This window comes from Nycticebus coucang, chromosome 1 (genome assembly GCF_027406575.1).
Source record: "Nycticebus coucang isolate mNycCou1 chromosome 1, mNycCou1.pri, whole genome shotgun sequence".
In the NCBI taxonomy this organism is placed as follows: Eukaryota; Metazoa; Chordata; class Mammalia; order Primates; family Lorisidae; genus Nycticebus; species Nycticebus coucang.
The window spans coordinates 107856084-107862083 of record NC_069780.1 but is presented as its reverse complement, the minus strand read 5'-3'; the positions used below and the strand labels follow the sequence as shown (position 1 = coordinate 107862083).

General features: G+C 38.0%; 1 protein-coding gene across 6 annotated transcripts in view; it reads left to right on the top strand.

The window, feature by feature from the left end:
• Positions 1-2203: 2203 nt before the first annotated feature.
• PALLD (palladin, cytoskeletal associated protein) overlaps positions 2204-6000 on the top strand; it is a 283256-nt gene continuing 279459 nt past the window's right edge. For all 6 annotated transcript variants that reach the window (XM_053586003.1, XM_053585997.1, XM_053585972.1 and 3 more), the window contains exon 1: positions 2204-2340. The gene's annotated coding sequence lies outside the window, so the exon portion shown is untranslated. The remainder of the gene's footprint in view (positions 2341-6000) is intronic.

Below are 6000 nucleotides of genomic sequence, written 5' to 3'. Positions count from 1 at the left end.
TACGACATTTAGATTCCTATAATCCCTTCCACATTTAGTATGCCTCGAGACACAACAGAGGTTTCTGTGTCACATAAATTTAGTATATAGCATTTTTCAAACACAAAAGTACAGATAAATATGGTGTATCAAATGTTAAAATTCTTCTATTTTCCCATTATTACTTTTTTTTAAAAATAAAACAGTAGATACCGTTGAAGCCCTTATTCCTTTCTCCAATCCAAACCTCCCAAATTTCTCCCAGTACCTCCTCTTTTTCATCTTCTACATTTTGTGTTCCTGAGACTAGAGACTCTGTTTTAAATTTTCCAGGCATGGGAGGGCCCATCTCCCCCACCCTGCCTGTACTGGAGTGGGAAATTAAGGACTGACTGCTCCTTTGGAACGCTTGCCGCCAATTCTAACTTCAGGGCCTGCCTCACCCACTCCTGTCAATATTCTGAGTGGCCAATTAAAATTACTTCTAAGGAGAGGTTTGGTGCCTTCAATTCTGGAGTCTCTCTGGGATTCTGTGGGATGAGTCCCTTGCTTCTTACCAGAATCTCCTGTAGACATTACATTTTATAAGTTAGCTAGACTCATCCTTATATTTATCATACTCTAACCACTTTGTTCATTTCTGACACTTTCTACATTTCCCTCACGATGTCTACCCTTTTCAATTCTCACTGTTTTCTTATAAGGTTTCAGTAAAAAGTAGATATAAACATGTGTTTAATCAATGCTGTGCTTTGAATATTTTTGTTTTTTTCCTCCAAAATTCATGGTGAAACAATCCCCAGAGCAACAGTATCAGGAGGCGTGGCCATGGAGAGGTGATTCCTGAAGTCGTCTCCTCCGTGGGGATTAAGCGCCCTTCTTAAAGGGCAGCCCCTCTGATGAGCTGATGAGATGATCAGCCCCTCTGTCCCCCCACCTTCTGCCCTGCAGTGACAACACACTCCAGGCACCGTCTTGGAAGCAGAGACCAGAACTCAGCAGGCAGGGAACTTGCTGGCACCTTGACTTTGGATTTTCCAACCTCCAGGATTACAAGAAATAAATATCTGTTCTTTGTAAATTACCACGTGTTTCGTTATATCAGCATAAAGAAAAACAATGTACCACAGGGTGTTTTTTTCCTCTCATAAGTATAAATTTTATGAAATGACCACAAAAAAATCCAGTTTCAAAAAGGACCGTCTATAAAGAACCAGTTTTGCCTATAAAGAAAAGCACAGGAGCAAATCTTCACAAATTTCCTACATCAGAGAAAACTTCTTTGAATATAAAACTGTATCAAATGTGATGATAGCATCCACACAAGAAAGACTCCCGCTTCATTTTCAGCAAGTTAACTTGCCTGAGAGCTCTTATGTGATTGCTGTGTCCCTTTTAGATTTGATTCTGCTACCTGATCTTAGAACAGAAAAGCTTTCCCGTTAACTCCCTGTTGGTTATTTGTAAGATCAAAATATTGGACTATGTTACTATTTGTAACAAAATTGTAGTAAAATGTTGTAACAAAATAGTAGTAAAATTTTTACAACTATAAGAGAGTTCATGCTTGCCTTGAACATTATCCATTCAATATTCATTTATTTCTTCAAGGTATATTTACTGAGTGCTTGTGGTGTGCTAGGGTTGAGCTAAGAGCTGGATGTTGCAACATGTAACAGATTCAGTCCCTGTAAATCCATGCCTGTTTAATCCTACTACATACGTCTTCACTACACACCATAGTCATATATCAATTTTTAATTAACGATATAAAGTAAGAGAACTCCTCACTCAATTTGACAGGTGGCTAAATTTTTAAATAGTTATTAGACCTACTATTTTAGGATAATCCACCAATGAATAAAAGTTAAATGCACAGAGCAGATGATTATAGTAAGAAGAATATTCCTTTAAAATGTCATTTTTTTCTACTTGAAACCACATACTGTACTTGTAATTGAAAAAAAACATATTAAAAAGGCAGGTTTCCAGCTACAAGATCAGCGTGTAGAGGAGCATGTTTAAATCCTGCATTTAACAGATCCATAAATATAGTTCCTTCTGCGCTAAGTGGCTTTAATTTCTAAGAACCCAGCCCTCAGTCCTAGGGTTGCTTTCCAGCCTGCTGCTGGAATTCCTGATTGTGGTTGTCTGCTGAAACATGAGTTCAGTTTCCAAATATAGCTGAGTGGAGTAAGAGAACAGATGCAAATTGAGGCCCCTGCTGCCTCAAAGTGACTACGGATCAGGCAGTGTTTAATGAGTGGTCAAGGCCAACCTCTGCTCTCCCAGAAAAGAAGAAATGCTCATCTGAAATTCATCATGTTTCTGCTGTCTTCAGATTGACCAAACATTGAAAAGGTCTGTAAGGTGTATCTTAATATACTAACTAGTAGGGCAACATTTTAAGGACTTTCTTTGAGCAAAAAACTAAAAACATAAGAGTGGGTTTTCTAAAGTTATGATACTATTTAGAAGATGCCTTAATTTTTCTTTTACTTGAAGAGGAAAAGTAAATGGGAATTTTGTAATCTTTTCAAAAATAAATAATGCGTAATATTTGCCTGCCAGCTTGATCTCTGCCTATGCTGACAGATAACTACTCTTTCTCTTACAGTTTTAAGTGCACTAAGTGTGTGCTATCAATTCCAAAAGGGTTAAATATATTTATGGAGCCAACTTTTGTCAAGGTTGTGTGTTTCACATAAAATGAAAATTCATTTTTCTAGACCTTCTCACATATTTGAGCTAAATACGGATGGCTTAAAATGATAAATTTTGGGTTTAGTAACATTCTAAGTTGTTAATTATTCTTTGAAAAGATTTCTTAAATTATTCACAGGACATAATTAATTAAATCAGTTGAGGTAGTAACAGCAGGCTTTTTTTTTTTTTTTTTGAGACAGAGTCTCACTACGTCGCCCTCAGTAGAGGGCCATGGTGTCATAGCTCACAACAACCTCAAACTCTTGGGCTTAAGTGATTCTCTTGCCTCAGCATCCCAAGTAACTGGGGCTATAGGTGCCTGCCACAATGCCTGGCTATTTTTTTTTGTTGCAGTTGTCATTGTTGTTTTAGCAGGCGTGGGCCGGGTTCAATCCCTTCAGCCTGGATATATGTGGCTGGTGCCGTAACCACTATACTATAGACACCGAGCCAGCAGCAGGTATTTTAAATTATAACCATTCATAACATTCACATACTTACCTTTTAAAAGACAAGGCTTACTAAGCAAAATTGTAGTACAGTCTCTGGAGTCCAGTAAAATTTAAACATCATAGTATAATTTCATATCATGGTTGTTTTAAGTTGCATATGAAATTTTCTTGAATCTAATACATGAGGTTGATACAGAATAATTTCAGGCTCATATTAATTTTTAACATTTCCTAAAAATACTACTTGCCTTCTAATATGAACAATGTTACTATGTATAAATCCTATTTCATGGCAATATAAGACTATTCAAAATCTATTCAATCACATATGAGAGCTGTCCAGAAAGTATCTAGCCATATAGTATGGAAAATAGTATTAACAATGCTGGATACTTTCCAGACAGCTGTATCCCCAAAATTAAATCCTATTACATGATAAAGATACCTTTCAATTTTTTTTATCAGAGAAAGAACTCACCTCAATTATTCACATTTTATAAACATCAGAATCTTTTTGGTGAATTATTGCTAATTGGAGACAAGTTCTATAAGATTTATCTAGCCACCATCTGCTCTGTAAATACAGCAGAATCTCTGTAATTTGACACACACACCCCCGTGGGACTGTTACAAAAGGGTCAACATACATAGGTGGTCAACATAAGGACTAAGCCAATTGTGCTGATACATACATGTGTTGCATGTCTGTTCTATGAAAATTAGGTCAGCTTCAGGAGGTGGTCAGCTATGGGTGTTGTACTGTACATGATTACACATTCCTAGAATATAAATGAGTTCTCTGTCATTCTGGATTAGGGTCTATACCCCAGAAACTCGGGGTCAGTTCTTCCTTTGGGCTACTCTGTTTTATTGCTAAAACTAATTTTTTTTTTTTTTTTTTTTTTTAGAGAGAGAGTCTCACTTCGTCACCCTTGGTAGAGTGCCATGGCATCATAGCTCACAGCAACCTCCAGCTCTTGGGCTTAGGTGATTCTCTTGCCTCAGCCTCCCGAGTAGCTAGGACTACAGGAGCCCGCCACAACACCTGGCTATTTTTTTGTTACAGTTTGGCCAGGGCCGGGTTCAAACCTGCCACCCTCAGTATATGGGGCCGGCGCCCTACTCACTGAGCCACATGCACTGCTCTAATTTTCTTTTTAAGACAGTGTCTCACTCTGTCACCCTACGTAGAGTGCCAGGGTTTCACAGCTCACAGCAACCTCTAGCTCGTAGGTTGGAGCAATCCTCCTTGCCTCAGCCTCCCAAGTAGCTGGGACTACAAGTACTCAACATCACAACTGACTAGTTTTTCTATTTTTAGTAGGGACAGGATCTCAGTCTTGCTAAAGCTTGTCTCAAACTCTTGAGCTCAGGGGATCCACCTGCTTCAGCCTCCTAGCATGCTGGGATTGCAAGCATGAGCCTCTATGTCCAGCCTGAAACTGGATATTGGAACTGGCCCTATATCATATTTCACACTAGAATGAGAATCTGGATGATACTGTACAATTACAACCACTTTGGTCTCTTTACCTCGTTTAAAAAAATTTAGAGAGGGAACATTATTCCAGTTTAAAAATAAATCTGACAATTTATTTAAGACATACTTATTGAAATCTTTAAGGCCACGACAGCAAACTTCAGTTCCTGAATGAGGTGTGTGGAGGCTCTCAAAGAGATTCAGTAGAGTTCTAGGCAGGAATTCAGATGATTTAGAGTTGACAGTCGTGTCCTGGTTAAATTCTAGCAAAGGGAATGAAGATTAAGCAGAGCTGCTCTGTCAACAATTTCTAAATGTTAAATCATAATATTAGAGAGCAGAGAAACAAATTTACTAAGTAGGTTTTGAATTTAAGTGAGAGGCATGACACCCTGAATTAGGATAATGGTAGCAGAAACAGATTATTTACAAGTAAAATCTAGATATTTTAGATTTTACAATCTAAAATTGATTCATGCAATTGATTCAATATGGCAGATAAAGATGATAAGGCAAAGAGGATACCTAGAATAACGTCAAATACTCTCTCAGAAAAATATTTGATATGGTTGTTATGGCATTTAGTAAACTATTAGATTATGTCCTTTAAATTGACCCTGTTTGAAGGGATATCTAAAACTATAGGTGAATATGGCATATCTTCTTTTGTTGACAATTTACTCAGCAACTAGGAATGAAAAGACTTTTAATTTTTTTTTTTTTTTTTGTAGAGACAGAGTCTCACTTTATGGCCCTCGGTAGAGTGCCGTGGCCTCACACAGCTCACAGCAACGTCCAGCTCCTGGGCTCAAGTGATTCTCTTGCCTCAGCCTCCCGAGTAGCTGGGACTACAGGCGCCCACCACAACGCCCAGCTATTTTTTGGTTGCAGTTTGGCAGGGGCCAGGTTTGAACCCGCCACCCTTGGTATATGGGGCCGGCGCCCCACCGACTGACCCACAGGCGCCGCCCAAGACTTTTAATTTTTTAACTGACAACATAGAGGATTCTCCCAAATAGCATAGTTCTGGTTTTCGAATAATCTGTCTACTAAAGTTAGCAACTTTAAAAGCAAATGTTATTCATAATTTCTAAATTTGTCTATCTTTGTATATTCACATATGTATATGAACCATATACATTTATACATATATTACATATTTGGTAACTCAAAACCAAATCTTTTCCCAAATACTTGGATAGTAATGCCAAGATAATTTATGATTGATATGATTACTTATGTCAGAATGTGTGATCTATATACAAAATACAAAATCTCCAACAAGCACCAACAGGACAAAGGGATTCCTGTATTTGGGTGGACAAAGGGAGAGGGACAAAAACCTGACAAGACAGCTCTGGGGACTTAGGGTTTACTTGAAGA